This window comes from Callithrix jacchus, chromosome X (genome assembly GCF_049354715.1).
Source record: "Callithrix jacchus isolate 240 chromosome X, calJac240_pri, whole genome shotgun sequence".
Taxonomy (NCBI): domain Eukaryota; kingdom Metazoa; phylum Chordata; class Mammalia; order Primates; family Cebidae; genus Callithrix; species Callithrix jacchus.
The window spans coordinates 150,361,708-150,382,029 of NC_133524.1; the positions used below are offsets into that span (position 1 = coordinate 150,361,708).

The 20,322-nt window shown below is 46.3% G+C and overlaps 2 pseudogenes; one reads left to right on the forward strand and one right to left on the reverse strand.

Moving 5' to 3' along the window:
• The first annotated feature begins 3,685 nt into the window (after positions 1 to 3,685).
• On the forward strand, positions 3,686 to 6,998 carry LOC100896403 (RNA-binding protein 7 pseudogene; annotated as a pseudogene).
• A 4,639-nt stretch (positions 6,999 to 11,637) lies between these two features.
• Positions 11,638 to 12,971, reverse strand: LOC100389172 (beta-enolase pseudogene; annotated as a pseudogene).
• Positions 12,972 to 20,322: the final 7,351 nt, after the last annotated feature.

Below are 20,322 nucleotides of genomic sequence, written 5' to 3' on the forward strand. Positions count from 1 at the left end.
CCTTCCTTCCTTCCTTCCTTCCTTCCTTCCTTCCTTCCTTCCTTTTTCTTTCTCTTTCCTTCCTTCCTTCCTCTTTCTTTCTTTCTTTCTTTCTCTCTCTCTTTCTCTCTTTTTTCTTTTCTTTTGAGACGGAATCTCCCTCTTTACCCAGACTGGAGTGCAGTGGCGTGACCTCAGCTCACCGCAACCTCTGCCTCCGGGGTTCAAGCAATTCTCCTGCCTCAGCCTCTGGAGCAGCTGGGACTACCAGCTGTGCCACCGCACCTGGCCAATTTTTAGTAGAGGTGGGGTTTCACCATCTTAGCGAGGCTGGTCTCAATCTCCTGATCTTGTGATCCACCTGCCTCGGCCTCCCAAAGTGCTAGGATTAGACGGGCACAATGGCTCAAGCCTGTAATCCCAGCACTTTGGGAGGCCGAGGCGGGTGGATCACGAGGTCAAGAGATCGAGACCATCCCGGTCAACATGGTGAAACCCTGTCTCTACTAAAAATACAAAAAGTTAGCTGGGCATGGTGGCGTGTGCCTGTAGTCCCAGCTACTCAGGAGGCTGAGGCAGGAGAATTGGCTGAACCCAGGAGGCGGAGGTTGCGGTGAGCCGAGATCGCGCCATTGCACTCCAGCCTGGGTAACAAGAGCAAAACTCCGTCTCAAAAAAAAAAAAAAAAAAAAAAGGGCTAGGGTTACAGGCGGGAGCCACCGAGCCCGGCCAGCACCGTCCGTCATTTTCTCCTCCTTGGACTCCTTGGTTCTCCTCCCAATCCCCGGCAGCTGCTTTGCAGGCTCCTTGCTGGTTCCTGTGTCTCCGAGCTGAGTCCCGAATTCTCTTCCTCTCCTTGCTCAGCCACTCCCCCTTTGTGACCTTGTCCATCTTCAAGGCCTTGATGCTGATGAGAGATGTGTGTCTTCCAGTCCTGATTTGCTCCTTCATGAAAACAAGCACAGCAGCAGGTCCAAGCCACAACTGGAGTTTGAGCCCCTACCCTCTGCCAGCTCTGCCCTTTCCCTCATCCCCAGTTGCTGAAGCCAAGATTGATTCCTATTCCTTTCACGATCCTTCACCTTTTGCCAAAACTATCATGGTGGCTTAACACTGGAGACATCGGGCTCCCTGGGATCCACTCTGCGCATGGCAGCCGATGTCATCTGGCAAACCTTTGCTGAAATCCTCTTCTGTCCTTGGGTTGTCCTGGAAACATGAACTCCATCTGCAGCCTGGCTCGCAGAGCCCACGTGCCACTGGGACACCATGTCATATCTCTCTCCTAATGGCCCTTCCTAGCACACACGGCACTTGACCCTGTGGTCTCCTCATCTTTGTGTGGCTGATTTCTTTTTCTCATTCAGCTTTCAGTTGAAATCTTAAACGGCTCTTGGTTTATCACCTTCTTCACCTTAAAGTGCTCATCTTAAGTTACACTGCTCTGCTTTAACTCTGTGCTTGGCAGTTCCAATGACCTAATTTATCCTGCATTTTCTCTCTCCTTCCACCAGAGGGAGAGCAGGAACCTCCTCCAGCTCCGTCAGGCAACATTTTTGGCACCAGTGACAAATTTTCCACAGATGGGGGTGGGGTCCGGGGGTGGGGTAATGGTTTGGGGATGAAACCGGTCTACTTCAGATCATCAGCCTAGATTCCTCACACACGCAGTTCACAATAGGGTCCGAACCCCTGTGAGAATCTAAGGCCACCACTGACTGGACAGTAGGCAGAGCTCAGGAGGTCGCACGAGCTTTGGGGAGCAGCTGTACGTACAGATGAAGCTTCACTCACTTGCCCACCTCTCACCTGCTCTGTAGCCCAGTTCTTAACAGGTCACGGACCAGGCTCAGGACCCTGCCCTAGAACACATTCCTTGGTGGCCTGAGCTTGTCCTGAAGCTCCATCAGGGTTCTTCCGTCAATCTTTTTGTAGACCATTCCCTGTCACCATAAGTGGTGCTTGGTAGAAGTGACGGCATTAATGGGATAGAGATAACACCCAATGCCTATTGTAGGAGCATGGTGAGTAACTTGGGGGGACTTCTTCTTGTCTTTTTTTTTTTTTTTTCAGAGATGGGGGTCTTGTCGTGTTGCCCAAACTGGTTTCAAACTGCTGGGCTCAAGCAATCCTCCTGCCTCTGCCTCCGTAAGTTTTGGGATTACAGGTGTGAGCCTCTGTGCCCAGAATGGAGGAAGTTCATCTTTTTCTTTTTTTTGAGATCGAGTCTCACTGTGTTGCCAGGCTGGAGTGCTGTGGCACTATCTCAGCTCTCTACAACCTCCGCCTCCCAGGTTCAAGCCATTCTCCTGCCTCAGCCTCCTCAGTTGCTCGGACTGTAGGTGCCCACCACCATGCCTGGCTAATTTTTGTGTTTTTAGTAGAGTCGGGGTTTCACCATGTTGTCCAGGCTGGTGTCAAACTCCTGACCTTGAGAAATCCACCTGCCTTAGTCTCTGAAAGTACTGGGATTACAGGCATGAGCCACTGTGCCCAGCATGGGGGGACTTCTTATAAGCATTTTAATTTACATATTAATTTGTGATTTGGATGGATAGATCATGTTGGCCTTATAATGTATAAGCAGGAGCACAGATTCTGGGGTCTTGGGGACAAGTCCCACTCTGCCCCTTGCTTAATCTCTCTGAGCCTTAGTTTCCTCATCTCTACAAAGGGCAGAAATGCCCTTCGTCTGCAGCAGAGTTACAAGAAAAAAATTGTGGAACCAATTCTAGCTTACACCATGCCCCAAACTGGATTTTCCATTTGACTATAATTCCTGCCAATAAGGGTTCAAAACGTTGTGAAAGGAAAGTCGGTTGGTGGTTGCCCGGGGCCGGAGGAGTGGGGAGGAAATGGAGACAGGGTTTCCTTCTGCGGTGATAAGAATGTCTTGAAACTGGTCACGGTGACAGTTGCACATACCTACGAATACACTAAAAACCACCGAACTGTACACTTTAGACATGTGAATTGTGTGGCATGTGTATTTTTAAAATGTCTAAGAGACCTGTGTGCCTCCTGTAAGCTCCCATGAAAATGCAAATTGAACACACAGAAGAAAATAAACATTGAACATTTACACCCTCTCCTAAAGCTGTGTTCGACGGGTGATATTTCCTCCCTCCTTCCCTCTCTCCCTCCCTCCCTCCCTCCCTTCTTTCCTTCCTTCTGTTTTTAACAGTAGAGACAGGGTCTCACTGTGTTGCCCAGGCTGGACTCGAACTCCTGGAATCAAGCAATCTTTCCACCTTGGCCTCCCAAAACGCTGATGTTATAGGCTTGAGAACTGGCGGGGAGAATGGGCGACTGACTGCCTTGTGAAGTGGAGTGACCCTGCTCTGTCCTTTCCTCAGAGACCCAGGGTTGGTACCAACCAGAAGACTAGCAGCTGCTCTTCTACGGGGCCCAGGCTGCTTTCTGTATAGTCATTGAGAGGTGAACCCTGAAACAGAGAGTGTGTCAGCAGGCGGCGCGCAGCTGATGGATGTCATTGTACCCTTGGAGGAACAAAACTCAACGGGCACTGAGTCAGGAAGCTGGGAGATGCAGGGACTTGGTCAGTCATGGAGCCTGTCCCTTATTGTGCTTGTCTCATCCAGATATTCTTTCTCCATTTCCTGGCACCCTGGGAGTGCTTCTTCCTCCCAACCGTAGCCTAGACCATGATGCAGCTATCTGCCAGCCATTGTGCTGTTTAGTCCTCATGGGCCTCACGTCCATCTGCCTGCTGGCCTTGGCCAATGCATTCACCTACACCATCCTCAAAACTCTACCCAAGTTCTGCAGGCCTCACCTCATCACCCACTCCTGCAACCTCTGCCCTGCTCGGACTCTCTTGCTCCAGCACAACGTACCAATGAGCTCACCCTGTTCTTCAGTTTCCTGGTGGCTCTTGCACCCTGAGTCCTGGTTGTGGTCTCCTATGGGCATGTTGTGACTGCTGGTGGGGATTCGTTCCACCCAGGGCTGAGGAAAGGCCTTTTCTAGCTGTGATGCCCACCTCACTGTGACCTGTCTTCTCCGCCTCACTTCAGTCCCCGGCTACATCCTTCCCAACCCTGCATACTCTCAATGCCATGTGTGGTCCTCACTCGTGCTCTACCCCTTTTTCTACAGCATGTGGATCAAGGACATGAAGAGGGCTTTGTGCAGGCCTTGGGGAAAGAAAGGGTTTAGTAGGCACTAGTCACATGACATGAAGGCGGGCCTTCTCCACGATGAGGCTGCCATTGGGCCTGATGTCTTACTGGGGGGTGGGCGAGGGATCCAGTCACACAGGAGTTTGAAACTTATTGTAGAAGACCCATTCCAACAAACGTCAAATATTTTTGTTGCATTTTTAGTTGTAAATCATACATCTTTGCTGTCTGTTTCTAGCTTATGAAAGCAGAACATGGTCGTTGGATAATTTGTGCAATTACAGAGACTTATAGAATGACACACAGAAAATTACTTCTGTACAGAAAATTCTATGAGCAAAGATAAAATGAAGCAATGTGGAGCAAAAGTACTTCCAATTATGATAAATATTTGGCATCTTGAACATGGAAAGAGTACTCTCCAGTCAATAACTAAAATGTGACTATTCCAACTATTAAAAAACAAATGGAAAGGATATGAATGGATGGTTCTTAAAAGAGGAGATCCCACGGGCCAGATGTCACATGAATTGAAGTTAAACAACATAAGGGATCAATGTGTCCCCTCCAAATTTATATGCAGAAGCCCTCACCCTCAACGTGCATGGATTTGGAGACAGCGCCTCTAAGGCCACTGAAGTTGAATGAGGTCACAGGAGCAGGCCGCTGGTCCTATAGCACTGAAGCCTCTATAAGAAAAGGAAGAGGGCCTTGGATCTCAGTCCCTCAAAGTCCTAACAGAACAATTCATGGTCGCTCCCAGGTGCTGGAAGGTGGGATCGGCAGGGCTTTGGCAGTATTTGAAAAGTCCTGCTGTGTTTCTAGACCCTGCCGTCCACATACAAGTAACGGCTTGAGCACCTGGCGCTTCCTTCCTCACTTCCCACTAAATGTGCCTGTGCTGCAGCTCACCCCCACCCAGGAGCTACGGGTAAAGCCACAGAAACAGGGTGAGCAAGGCAATTCTCTGCTGCACCTCTCCACTTGCACCCCGTTCCTCTACATCCACATCAAACATCTTCCGAAGCCTCTTGAGGGTCGTTTCTCAGAATACGTGCCCTGAGCCCAGCTGGGGTCATTCTCATCTGGCTCCCTGTGGTGTCCTAGTGTTTATGGCACCCTCTCAGTCCTTGGCCTGACTCACAGCCATGGGCTGAGTTCCTTGGTGTGGGGAAATTTGAGGATCTGAAGTTTTTTCTGAGGAAGACAATTATGTGCATCCATCATCTCCTTAAATGCAGGAGGCCTCGATGTTCTGTCTATGGGAGTGGCAGGCAGAGGAATTGTTGATGTTTTTGACAATTAAGAGCTCAGTGTGTGTTCTAAGAACTATGCTCCTCACCCTGCAAGAGTCTTTTTAGACTGTGGGAGAGTGACTTCTTTTCCTTGGGCTGACTCTGGGCCGGCTAGGGTAGCTAGGTTAGGTCTTCTAAGATATCACTGCCTTGTTTCTTCCCTCCATACTGGTAATTTGAGGGAGAATGTCAGACAGAATAGAAGCTTTGGAGCCAGAAACACCTGTCTCTGTTTAATATCTTGCCAGGTTTCTGATAAGTAATGCAATTTTCATGTTTGTCACTAGGAATGAAATTTTGTTTATTGCATGAACTTCCCTAACATTGATCTTGACACCAAGAGGGTGTTCAACAAAGGGTGGCCTGTGTTTTCCTTTCATGATCTAAAGAAGACCACTCCCTGTAAAACCAGCTGCTTGGTACCCGATGTTAAGGAAAATGTGCAGTGGTGTCCTGGATGCAGGATAGCCCACCTCTTCCCAACTCAGACTGAGCAACCCTGGCTGGTGCTGTCATGCTGCTGGACTTGTGATCTGGCAAAGGGGAGGAGGAGTAGGATGGGGGTCCTGGTGGATACATAGAAGGGTGCCGCCTCTCGGTCACCCTCTCGGGACTCGTGGCAGGCTCTGGCCCCTCCTCACTCCCCTCTGTTCCATCCTGTACTTTCCACACTGCTGCCTACAGGGTCTTATTGCTGAGATGAATCCCACTCTCCTTGTGGACAATCTTGAAACAATCGTGACCGAAGAGCTCCTTTTCAAGCTATTCCACCAGGCTGGGCTATTCATAAAGGTGAAAATTCCAAAAGATAAGGATGGTAAACCAAAGCAATTGCATCTATAAATTTCACGCATGAAGTATCTGCTCATCTTAGTGGAATCAAACTCTATGGAAGGCCTATCCAACTTCAATTTAGACAGGAAGTAGTCATGCCTCGCACGATATCAGTTTACCATGCCCCCAACCTTGTGTTGCTAATTCAAGCCCTGCCCCCACATCTCCCGGTGGTGGGTATGAAAGGACAGTGGGTAACAGGGGTCTATCAGCACGGATACTTCAGAGATCTTTCCTCTTCTCCAGAAAATTTTCAGAGACAAGCAGTGATGAACAGTGATTTCAGAAAAATGCCATATTTGCTTCTCCACCTCAGCAGCGTCAGTTCAATCACATAATCATACTTTGAACCAGTCTTCCAGCTCGAAGTGGTGCCAAGATGCACCCTCATCACAGTGCAGAGTCAGATGGAATTCTCATCCCTACCTAGCAAGCAGTTCGACATTATAGCCACGAACAGCGTCACACTGATCATGGATCTGACCATCATTAACAGAGAACGCAGAGATGATTTCTTCTATGATGATTGGAACCACAATGGCTGGATCATGACTGTGATAACAGAAGAGACAGTCATAGCAACGGAAAATGGCTCTCACCTCGACACTAACAAGTGTTAAAAGGACATTGTTTTTATAGGATTATTTTAGGCCCTTTGTCTAAGTTGTCACATTTCTTTATAAACTTTTGTAAATGTATAGCTACAATTTAATACAAAAATAAAAAGAATTGTGGTTTTATTACACGATTAATGCCTTTCACCCCTGGGTTTTATGCAGAGGAAGGGTATTATGCGAAACAATGTGCCACAACTCCTAATGCTTTTAGACACTTTAGGAGGGATTGGATTCTATAGATTGGTTGTATGATAAAGCAGATACATATTTTTAAATTGTACTTTAGGTTCTGGGGTACATGTGCAGATCACGCAGGGATTGCATAGGTACACACATGGCAATGTGGTTTGCTGCCTCCATCCCCTCATCACCTATATCTGGCATTTCTCCCCATGTTATCCCTCCCCGACATCCCCACCCCCACACTGTCCCTCCCTTGGCCTCCCCACAACAGATCCCAGTGTGTGATGCTCCCCTCCCTGTGTCCATGTGTTCTCATTGTTCAACATCTGCCTATGAGCGAGAACATGCAATGTTTGATTTTCTGTTCTTGTGTCAGTTTGCTGAGAATGATGGTTTCCAGATTCATCCATGTCCCTACAAAGGACACAGACTCATCATTTTTTATGGCTGCATAGCATTCCATGGTGTATATGAGCCACATTTTCCTTGTCCAGTCTATCGTTGATGGCCATTTGGGTTGGTTCCAGGTCTTTGCTATTGTAAACAGTGCCGCTATGAACATACGTGTGCATGTGTTTTTGTAATAGAATGATTTATAGTCCTTTAGATATATACCTAGTAATGGGGTTGCTGGGTCACATGGAATTTCTATTTCTAGGTCCTAGAGGAAGCGCCACACTGTCTTCCACAATGGTTGAACTAATTTACACTCCTACCAACAGTGTAAAAGTGTTCCTATTTCTCCACATCCTCTCCAGCATCTGTTGTCTCCAGATTTTTTAATGATCGCCATTCTTTTTTTTTTTTTTGTAGAAAGAGATTTATTTATTGACAGAGAGAGAAACAGGAGGAGAGAGAAAGAAACACTAATTCTCACACCGAGTGAGAGAAAGAAAAGATGGAATCCAGGAGAGGAAAGCAGCTTCCACACTGAGTGGAAGGGAATAGAGAGAGAGAGAGATGGAGTTTAGGAGGGGAAGACAGGCTTCCACAAGAGAGTGTGGAAGGGGACTCCAGAGGGGAAATCTAGGATAGAGAAAAAACAGCTTCCATGAGAGCATTCGTGGAAGGGGATCCAAACATGCAGTCCCTAATGATCACCATTCTAACTGGCTTGAGGTGGTATCTCAGTGTGGTTTTGATTTGCATTTCTCTCTCTCTTTTTTTTTTTTTTTAAAGATGGGGTTTCTCCATGATGGCCAGGCTGGTCTTGAACTCCTGACCTCAGGTGATCCACCCTCTCGGCCTCCCAAAGTGCTAGGATTACAGGTGTGAGCCACTGCGCCTGGCCTTCATTTGCATTTCTCTAATGACCAGTGATGATGAGCATTTTTTCACATGTTTGTTGGCCTCATATATGTCTTCTTTTGAAAAGTGTCTGTTCATATCCTTCACCCACTTTTGAATGGGTTTGTTGGTTTTTTTCTTGTAAGTCTGTTTTAGTTCTTTGTAGATTCTGGATATCAGCTCTTTGTGAGATGGGTAGATTGCAAAATACTTTTCCCATTCTGTTGGTTGCCGGTTCACTCTAATGATTGTTTCTTTTGCTGTACAAAAGCTGTGGAGTTTGATTAGGTCCCATTTGTCTATTTTGGCTTTTGTTGCCTGGTGTTTTAGTCATGAGGTCCTTGCCTATGCCTATGTCCTGAATGGTTTTGCCTAGCTTTTCTCCTAGGGTTTTTACGGTGTTAGGTCTTATGTTTAAGTCTTTAATCCATCTGGAGTTAATTTTAGTGTAAGGTGTCAGGAAGGGGTCCAGTTTCTGCTTTCTGCACATGGCTAGCCAGTTTTCCCAACACCATTTGTTAAACAGGGAATACTTTCCCCATTGCTTGTTTATGTCAGGTTTGTCAAAGATCAGATGGTTGTAGATGTGTGGCGTTGCCTCCAGGGTAAAGCAGATATTTTAATTACCATTTCTCTTTTTGCATTGCAAAAAATTTCTTGTTTGTGAATCAGATTTTGCTGTATGTAGTAGAAAGCATCCCAGCTGGCTGTCTGAAATGGCTATTGGTACACTTTTTTGAAAAGAAGATTCATGAAGACTGTAAGTGCTGCCTCTTTCAGTCAAATTGTAAAAATTCTAACAGTTTCAACATGGTCAGGAGGTGTGTGCCAAGACAGGATTTTTTTTATTGCATTTTAGGTTTTGGGGTACATGTGAAGAACAGGCAAGATAGTTGCATAGGTACACACGTGGCAGTGTGATTTGCTGCCTTCCTCCCCTTCACCTATATCTGGCATTTCTACCCACGCTATCTCTCCCCAACTCCCCACCCCCCACTGTCCCTCCCCTATGTCCCCCCAACAGACCCCAGTGTGTGATGCTCCCCTCCCTGTGTCCATGTGTTCTCATTGTTCAACACCGACCTATGAGTGAGAACATGCGGTGTTTGATTTTCTGTTCTTGTGTCAGTTTGCTGAGAATGATGGTTTCCAGGTTCATCCATGTCCCTACAAAGGACACGAACTTATCGTTTTTGATGGCTGCATAGTGTTCCATGGTGTATGTGTGCCACATTTTCCCTGTCCAGTCTATCATTGATGGGCATTTGGGTTGGTTCCAGGTCTTTGCTATTGTAAACTGTGCTGCAATGAACATATGTGTGCATGTGTCTTTATAGTAGAACGATTTATAATCCTTTGGATATATACCCAGTAATGGGCTTGCTGGGTCAAATGGAATTTCTATTTCTAGGTCCTCGAGGAATCGCCACACCGTCTTCCACAATGGTTGAACTAATTTACACTCCCACCAGCAGTGTAGAAGTGTTCCTATTTCTCCACATCCTCTCCAGCATCTGTTGTCTCCAGATTTTGTAATGATTGCCATTCTGACTGGCATGAGATGGTATCTCAATGTGGTTTTGATTTTCATTTCTCTAACAACCAGTGATGATGAGCATTTTTTCATATATTTGTTGGCCTCATGTATGTCTTCTTTTGTAAAGTGTCTGTTCATATCCTTTGCCCACTTTTGAATGGGCTTGTTTGTTTTTTTCTTGTAAATCTGTTTTAGTTCTTTGTAGATTCTGGATATCAGCCCTCTGTCAGATGGGTAGACTGGAAAAATTTTTTCCCATTCTGTTGGTTGCCAATTCACTCTAATGACTGTTTCTTTTGCCGTGCAGAAGCTGTGGAGTTTGATTAAGTCCCATTTGTCTATTTTGGCTTTTGTTGCCAATGCTTTTGGTGTTTTGGTCATGAAGTCCTTGCCTACTCCTATGTCCTGAATGGTTTTGCCTAGATTTTCTTCTAGGGTTTTTATGGTGTTAGGTCTTATGTTTAAGTCTTTAATCCATCTGGAGTTAATTTTAGTGTAAGGTGTCAGGAAGGGGTCCAGTTTCTGCTTTCTGCACATGGCTAGCCGGTTTTCTCAACACCATTTATTAAACAGGGAATCCTTTCCCCATTGCTTGTTTTTGTCAGGTTTGTCAAAGATTGGATGGTTGTAGATATGTTTTGTTGCATCCGAGGCCTCTTTTCTGTTTCATTGGTCTATATCTCTGTTTTGGTACCAGTGCCATGCTGTTTCGATTACTGTAGCCTTATAGTATAGTTTGAAGTCAAGTAGTGTGATGCCTCCTGCTGTGTTCTTTTTGCTTAGAATTGACTTGGCTATGCGGGCTCTCTTTTGGTTCCATATGAAGTTTAAGGTGGTTTTTTCCAGTTCTGTGAAGAAGGTCATTGGTAGCTTGATGGGGATAGCATTGAATCTGTAATTACTTTTGGCAGTATGGCCATTTTCACAATATCAATTCTTCCTAACCATGAACATGGAATGTTTCTCCATCTGTTTGTGTCCTCTCTTATTTCGTTGAGCAGTGGTTTCTAGCTCTCCTTGAAGAGGTCCCTTACGTTCCTTGTGAGTTGTATTCCTAGGTATTTTATTCTCTTTGTAGCAATTGTGAATGGCAGTTCGTTCTTGATTTGGTTCTCTTTAAGTGTGTTATTGGTGTATAGGAATGCTTGTGATTTCTGCACATTGATTTTGTATCCTGAGACTATGCTGAAGCTGCTTTCTAGTTTAAGAAAATTTTGGGCTGAGACAATGCGGTCTTCTAGATATAGTATCATGTCCTCTGCAAATAGAGACAATTTGACTTCCTCCTTTCCTCATCGAATACCTTTTATTTCTTCTTCTTGCCTGATTGCTCTGGCTAGAACTTCCAGTACTATATTGAATAGGAGTGGTGAGAGAGGGCATCCTTGTCTAGTGCCAGATTTCAAAGGGAATGCTTCCAGTTTTTGCCATTCAGTATGATATTGGCTGTGGGTTTGTCATAAATAGCTTTTATTACTTTGAGATACGTTCCATCGATACCGAGTTTATTGAGGGTTTTTAGCATAAAGGGCTGTTGAATTTTGTCAAATGCCTTCTCTGCGTCAATTGAGATAATCATGTGGTTTTTGTTTTTGGTTCTGTTTATGTGGTGAATTACGTTGATAGACTTGCATATGTTGAACCAGCCTTGCATCCCCGGGATGAATCCTACTTGATCATGGTGGATAAGCTTTTTTTTTTTTTTTTTTGGTTGGCACCAGTTTTATTTCAGGAAGCAGGTCTGGAAGACCTGGGTCTGTCCAGTGGAGTCCTGGTTCTCACTTGGCCTTCGGGTTGCGGAACTTCGTCCAGCAAATATAGCCTTGTCCCCAAGAGCCTCCTCGATCCTCATGAGTTGGTTGTATTTGGCCAGACGCTCCGAGCGACAGGGGGCGCCAGTCTTGATCTGTCCTGTGCAGAGTCCCACCACAAGGTCAGCAATGAATGTGTCCTCAGTCTCCCCAGAGCGGTGGCTCACCATCACTCCCCAGACGTTAGACTGAGCAAGTTTGCACGCCTGGATCGATTCAGTCACCGAGCCAATCTAGTTGACCTTCAGCAGAAGACAGTTGCAAGCCTTCTTCTCAACGGCCTGGGCAATCCTCTTGGGGTTGGTGACCGTCAGGTCATCCCCCACAATCTGGATGTTCACTCCCGAGAGGAACGAGGTCCAAGTGGCCCAGTCATCCTGGTCAAAGGGTTCCTCGATGGAGACCACAGGGTAGTTCTTGATGAAGCTCTTACACAGCTCTCCAAGCTTCTCCCCAGTGATGTGCAGTACGGGATCATCAGGTGACTTGAAGTCAAGACTGTACTTCCCATTGCGATAGAACTCAGACACTGCCACATCCATGCCAATCACCACCTTGTCTGGATAACCAGCTGCCTGGATGGCTGTCTTCAGCAGCTCTAGGGCCTCACTGTTCTCCAGGATGTTGGGTGCGAAGCCACCTTCATCACCCACATTGGTGGCATCCTTCCCATACTTGGCCTTGATGACCCCCTTGAGGTGGTGGTAGACCTCAGCACCAATGCGCATGGCTTCCTTGAAGGAGCTGGCTCCCACAGGCAGAATCATGAACTCCTGCATGTCCAGCTTGTTTCCAGCATGGGAGCCCCCATTGATCACGTTGAAAACTGGCACTGGGAGTATGAGGTCAGGGTTCCCAGCAAGATCTGCAATGTGGCGGTAAAGGGGGACCCCCTTCTCAGCTGCTCCCACCTTACACACGGCCAAGGACACGCCCAGGATGGCATTGGCCCCAAACTTGGATTTATTCTGGGTCCCATTCAGCTCAATCATAAATTTGTCAACTTTTTCTTGATCCACAACACTTAGTTTCTTTTCCAGCAAAGCAGGGCCTAGAGTCTTGTTGATGTGTTCCACAGCCTTCAGGACTCCTTTCCCCAGATAGCTGGCTTTGTCTCCATCTCTTAGTTCCAGAGCTTCATAGATACCCGTGGAAGCCCCACTGGGCACAGCTGCTCGGAATCGGCCCTTGGCTGTGTGCAGGTCCACCTCCACTGTGGGGTTGCCCCTGGAGTCCAGGATTTCCTGAGCAAAGATTTTCTGCATGGCCATGGCTGGGATGTCTTTGCTGGAGAGCTGGATGAAGCTCCGAGTCTACGTGGCAGCTGGGACAGTTAGTGGATAAGTTTTTTGATGTGCTGTTGTAATCAGTTTGCCAGTATTTTATTGAAGATTTTTGCATCTATGTTCATCATGGATATTGGCCTGAAGTTTTCTTTTCTTGTTGAGTCTCTGCCGGGTTTTGGTATCAGGATGATGTTGGTCTCATAAAATGATTTGGGAAGGATTCCCTCTTTTTGGATTATTTGGAATAGTTTCAGAAGGAATGGTATCAGCTCTTCTTTGTGTGTCTGGTAGAATTCGGCTGTGAACCCGTCTGGACATGGGATTTTTTTCTGTGGTAGGCTCTTAATTGCTGCCTCGACTTCAGACCTTGTTATTGGTCTATTCAGGGTATCGGCTTCTTCCTGGTTTAGGCTTGGGAGGACATAAGTGTCCAGGAATTTATCCATTTCTTCCAGGTTTACTAGTTTATGTGCATAGAGTTGTTTGTAATATTCTCTGATGATGGTTTGAATTTCTGTGGAATCTGTGGTGATTTCCCCTTTATCATTTTTTATTGTGTCTATTTGATTATTCTCTCTTTTCTTTTTTATTAGTCTGGCTAGTGGCCTATTTTGTTGATCTTTTCGAAAAACCAGCTCCTGGATGTATTGATTTTTTGAAGGGTTTTTTTTTGTATCTCTATCTCCTTCAGTTCTGCTCTGATCTTTGTTACTTCTTGTCTTCTGCTAGGTTTTGGGTTGTTTTGATCTTGCTCCTCTAGCTCTTTCAATTTTGATGATAGGGTATCAATTTTAGATCTCTCCTTGCTTCTCATGTGGGCATTTATTGCTATGTATCGTCCTCTAGAGACTGCTTTACATATGTCCCAGAGATTCTGGTATGTTGTGTCTTCGTTCTCGTTGGTTTTGAAGAACATCTTTATTTCTGCCTTCATTTCATTGTTTTTCCTGTCAACATTCAAGAGCCAATTGCTCAGTTTCCATGAAGCTGTGCGGTTCTGAATTAGTTTCTGAATTCTGAGTTCTAACTTGATTGCATTGTGGTCTGAGAGACTGTGTTATGATTTTTGTTCTTTTGCTGAGGAGTGATTTACTTCCAATTATGTGGTCAATTTTAGAGTAGGTGTGATGTGGTGCTGAGAAGAATGTATATTCTGTGGATTTGGGGTGGAGAGTTCTGTAAATGTCTATCAGGTTCGCTTGGTCCTGGTCTGAGTTCAAGTCCTGGATATTCTTGTTAATTTTCTGTCTGGTTGATCTATCTAATATTGACAATGGGGTGTTAAAGTCTCCCACTATTATTGTGTGGGAGTCTAAGTCTCTTTGTAAGGCATTAAGAACTTGCCTTATATATCTGGGTGCTCCTATATTGGGTGCGTATATATTTAGGATCATTAGTTCTTCTTGTTGCATCGATCCTTTTACCATTATGTAATGTCCTTCTTTGTCTCTTTTCATCTTTGTTGGTTTAAAGTCTATTTTTTGCTCTCCATTTGCTTGGTAAATCTTCTTCCATCCCTTTATTTTGAGCCTTCGTGTATCCTTGCATGTGAGATGGGTTTCCTGGATACAGCACACTGATGGGTTTTGGATTTTTATCCAATTTGCCAGTCTGTGTCTTTTGATTGGGCCATTTAGCCCATTTACCTTTGGGGTCAATATTGTTATGTGTGAATTTGATACTGCCATTTTGATGCTAGCTGGCTGTTTTGCTCATTAGTTGATGCAGATTCTTCATTGTGTTGATGCTCTTTACCATTTGGTATGTTTTTCGAGTGGCTGGTACTGGTTGTTCCTTTCTATGTGTAGTGCCTCTTTCAGAAGCTCTTGTAAAGCAGGCCTGGTGATGATGAAATCTCTGAGTGCTTGCTTGTTCTCAAAGGATTTTATTTTTCCTTCCCTTATGAAGCTTAGTTTGGCTGGATATGCAATTCTGGGTTGAAAGTCCTTTTCTTTAAGGATGTTGAATATTGGCCCCCACTCTCTTCTGGCTTGTAGGGTTTCTGCGGGGAGATCTGCTGTGAGTCTGATGGGCTTTCCTTTGTGGGTGACCCGACCTTTCTCTCTGGCTGCCCTTAGCATTTTCTCCTTCATTTCAACCCTGGTGAATCTGATGATTATGTGCCTTGGGGTTGCTCTTTTTGAGGAATATCTTTGTGGTGTATTTCCTGGACCTGAGTGTTGGCCTGCCTTGCTAGATTGGGGAAGTTTTACTGGATAATATCCTGAAGAGTATTTTCCAGCTTGGATTCATTCTCTTCGTCACTTTCAGGTACACCTATCAAATGTAGGTTAGGTCTCCTCACATAGTCCCACATTTCTTGGAGACTTTGTTCATTCCTTTTTACACTTTTTTCTCATTTTATTTCATTGAGTTGATCTTCGACCTCTGATAGCCTTTCTTCTGCTTGGTCAATTTGTCTGTTGAAACTCGTGTATGCTTCGTGAAGTTCTCGTGTTGTGTTTTTCAGCTCCATTAATTCACTTATATTCCTCTCTAAGTTGTCTATTCTCATTAGCATTTTGTCAAATCTTGTTTCAACGTTCTTAGTTTCTTTGCATTGGGTTAGAACATGTTCTTTTAACTCACGGATGTTTCTTATTACCCACCTTCTGAAGCCTGATTCTGTCAATTCATCACACTCATTCTCCATCCAACCTTGTTCCCTTGCTGGTGAGGAGTTGTGATCCCTTGTAAGAGGAGAGGCGTTCTGGTTTTGGGTGTTTTCATCCTTTTTGAACTGGTTTCTTCCCATCTTTGTGGATTTATCCACCTGTCGTCTTTGTAGACTTTCAGATTGGGTCTCTGAGTGGACGTCCAGTTTGTTGATGATGAAGTTATTTCTGTTTCATAGTTTTCCTTCTAACAGTCTGGCCCCTCTGCTATAGGACTGCTGAGGTCCACTCCAGGCCCTGCTTGCCTGGGGATCACCTGCAGCAGCTGCAGAACAGTAAGGGTTGCTACCAGTTTCTTCTTCTGCTGTCTTTGTCCCAGAAGGATACCAGCCAAATGTCTGTCTGAGCTCTCCTTTATGAGGTGACTCTTTGGATATATGGGGGTCAGGGAGCTGCTTGAGGAGACAGTCTGTCCTTTATAGGAGCTCAAGTGCTGAGCTGTGAGCTTCGTTGTTCATTCAGAGCTGCTGGGCAGGTGCATTTAAGTCTGTTGCAGCAGAACTCATAACCCCCTTTTCTATTCCCCAAGTGCTCTTTCCCAGGGAGTTAGGGCTTTATTTATGAGCTTCTGTTGTGCCGGCGCCTTTTTTTTCAGGGCTGCCCTGCCCAGCGATGAGGCAGCCTACTCACTGTCTGCCTGCAGAGGCTTTGCTGAGCTGCTGTGGGTTCCGCCCAGCTGCTGTGTGAACTTCCCTGTGGTCCTGTTTATACGGGTGTAGTTAGAACTCCCTCGGCAATGGTGGCCCACCTCTGTAATGGCGGACTCTCTCTGTAATGGTGGGTTGCCTTGGCAACAGCGGGCTGCCTCAGCAATGTTGGACTTCCTCTGCAATGGCAGACTTCCTTCGTAGTGGTGGAGTGCCTCGGTAATGGTGGACACCCCTCCCCCACAGAGCTGGACCTTTCCGGGTTCAGCTGTGCTTGCTGTGAAACTCTCAACCCAGAGCATTTCCAATTGCTTTTTTTTGTGGAGGTGGGACCAGCCAAGCCTGATCAGCTGACTCCCTGCCTCAGAGCCTTTTTTTTTAGTTGAATGGTCGACTCTCTCCCAGGTGTTCCAGTTCCTGTTGAAAAGTTGCCAGGATCTGTGTGATTTCCCTTGTGGTGACCCACTGTGCTGGCTGAAACAGCAGTGCTGAGATTTATGGTGCTTTTTTGCCTGGGAATCTCCAGGCCTGGCTCCCTGTTTCAGTCCTCTTTTTTATAAGTTGAATGGGCGACTCTGCCTTCCTGGAGCTCCAATCGACAGCTAAAACGGCGCCAGACCCATGTATTTTTTACAGAGAACCACCGTGCCAGGTGCTGGGTGAAACAGCCACTCCAGCCAAAACAGCTGCATTGGTGACCCTTGGGGCTCCTCCGCTGGGGAATCTCCTGGTCTGTGGGCACTAAAAATCTGTCTGGAAATGTGGTGTCCACTCACCCTCCATGCTTTCACTGGGAGCTACAATCCTGAGCTGCTCCTAATCGGCCATCTTGGATCAGAAAGACAGGTTTAATGGAGATTGTATAGGCTGCTTTTTCGTTTGAACCATTGGAAAACTTTAGTCTTCACATTTTCTGATTTGAAAATGTTGGAATCTTCTTTAGCAAAACTTTTACATATTAAGATACTGTATCCCTTTCTTTGCAGAATTGTTTGTAAGGATTCATCTGTTGAAAACCAGAGATCCTTTTGCATACCACAGCACTTGTACTCTGTTGTTTTTTAATATATAGAAAATAGTTTAGAAACAAAATAGGAGTGATAGTGAATCAAGAGTAACAACATAGGCTTACAAATTTATATAACACAATACATATGATACTTACTTGACAAGCTAAGGCTTTGACCCTGTCTCAAACGTGAATCACTTGGAGGGAGAACACAGCCGACTGCTGTCTGCCTGAACATGTTTGGCAAGTTCCGACTTGGGGAGAAAGGCTAGTGGGTCACTGTCCCAGGAAGCATGGGGCTGCTGGTCACCAGGGCGGGGAAAGAGAGAAGTGTGAACACAACCCTTGCACACGAGGACAGAAAAGAGCAGGTCAGACCCCACTCCCAATTCAGTCCCTCCCTTTTGCCTGTCCACTAAGGCTTCTCTCCAGCCCAAGAGAAAGTGGCAGGTGGCCCAGAGGAGCCCTAGGTCCTACCTTGCTCCTTCTGCTACCAGCCCAGCACCTGTTGATGCTGAAGCTGGTGTGTACAATACCCCTCACAAGCCTTCATCTTCAGCTACACCAGAACCGGCATCATTTAGCATCAGGAAGATACACAGTGAGATGGAGATACCACCACATACTTTACCACAGTGAGATACCACCGCATACTTAGTAGAAGAGCCAACATGAGAAAGACTGACTGTGCCAAATGTTGGCAAGTGTCCTGCATGTGGGACCTCTGCACGGGGCTGTGCTCTCAAAAGGACCTCACTCTCGGTCCAATGCTCTGTGAAATTCCTCATCATTTTATACTGAAACTTGCGTTATGTAGTTGAAATCCCTTGGGACAATAGAGCATGTGCAAGAGCAGAGGAGATACGCCAGTGTCAGCACGCAGAGGTGTGTGCCCAGGCCCACAGGTGTCAGGGTCAGTGGGCAGCACATGTGCCATACCTGGGGCAGTCTGGGGTGACATGGGGCCTTGGCAGCTGGCCAGGGTGGGACCTGGGCCCAGAGTTGTGGTGGAAACAGTGGCTGGGACACAAAGGATGTGACACCCTTGAGCCCTTGGCCATCCACTTCTAACTGCCAGTGAGCAGACTCTCCCAAGTTGGGCCAGAGTCACCAAAAGAGATTCACATCCCTCCCTCATGATTCATAAGCCCTCTACTGAAACTAAGGAGGGAGAAGTGACAGATGATGGTGAAGGAGGAGAGGGCAACGCACAGGTTTTGGTCGAGTTGGGCATAAGCCTGGTGGGACATAAGAAGCCTAGGAGGACTGTCATCAAGCTAGGGGAGAGAAGAAAGGGAGAGAGGGGACAGTTGGGAAGAATATCCCAGTGAGGAGTGGGAAGATGGACAGGAGCTCTGGAAGGGGATAATTTGTTCCTGCTGAGGGGCTGGGAGGATAACAGTGATGGATGAGAACAAGAAGACTGCAGAAAGAGGAAATGAGGGAAGGACAGCATCGGGCACAGAAGGGCAGAAGCATAGGGTCCCCAGACCCGGGTCACTATGGCCAGCAGACTGGAGGGCTCCTGCTCGGAGGGTAGCCTGGGCTCCCCAATAGAGTAAAGTGAGACCACAGAATCTTGTGGGTAACACCTCACATGGGCACCAAGGAAGGACAGCTGCGCAAATGCCAAGCACAGTTAGTGCCTGAAGAATATCTTAGTTCATAGTGTTATTATTCAGCTATTTCCTTTATCTAATCCTTTATATATAATCATGTATTAGTTTATAGTTGGAATAATTAGTGCTTGAAGTATAACTCACTGCTTACACATATCTAGCTTATATAATCATACTTAGTACTTATATCTAACATACTTAGTTCCATGTAATCTTTCTAGCTCTGTAAATGTTTTCTTTTAATTATTTATAGTCATATAAATATTGTAGTCTATATAATCATATGTATATTCTATATAATCACATAGGTGTTGCCATCGGAGCTGTACTGACACATTTAGTGCTGATTTATAGAATCCTTCCATAGAACCATACAGTAGTTTGTAGTAGGAGGAATGCCTAGAGCAGTCACAGAACAGAAGCAGTACATGGGAAACAGCCAGACCAGGACGAGAACCCAAGACCCAGGCGGTGGCGTCCCTGCCTGAAAGGGCAAATGCTGTGTGGCAGGCTTGAAGCAGGAGCCGCTTCTCCTGATCAAGGAGTTGTGGTACCTTGCATCCAGTTCCTGTGGAAAGTAGGCCTCAGGCCTGAGATCCTGGAAGTAACTGAGGGAGAAGAACCCCTCTGGTGTGGCCAGTCACCGCGGCTGTACACCCTGTCAGTCTTTTCTCGATTCTGTGCTAGCTCAAATCATCCTCCCATAAATATCTTAAGAGAAGAGCACAGGTCTGTCAGCTCCCACTGCAATGGCTTACAGTATCCTTCTATTAGAAACCCTTTGAAGTCTCCAGCCCCCAGATAAGAAGTGTTGCGTATGACACCTGTTGCACACAGCCCACCTCCTTGCCTCGGTGACCTAATGGGGGTGGACCCCTTTTCTGTACACTACTCTCTACTACTGCCCACGGCACAGCCCCCCATTGCGCATGGCCCACCTCTCTGCCCAGGTGACCTAACAGGGTGGCATTCTCACTTATGACTCACATGATTACGTATGCCTTATCACTAAGCCTTTAGATGACCTCACAACCCTTCCCCCTACCTGTATTTAATAAATACAGACGTTTCTGGACATTCGGGGCCTCGCCTGTCTCCACTCACAGGTGGCGTGCCCCCCCGAGTCCAGCTGTTCTTCTCCAGTTCCTCTGTGTCCTCTTTACTTTTCAGATCCTGCACCTCAGCACAGCTGTAGGGGACACCCCAGGACCCCATAGGGCTGTGGCCCTACAGAATCTGAGAAATACTTCAATTAAAGACTGCAATGAATAGGGGATGAAAGCCATGCTAAACCTGAGGAAAGAGAGGAAGCATCAGCAGGGTGGCAGCACAGGGGGTCAGCGTTGCCATAGCTGCTCGACTCTAACGGTGCCAGCTGCTTCTGCATATGGATACGCTATG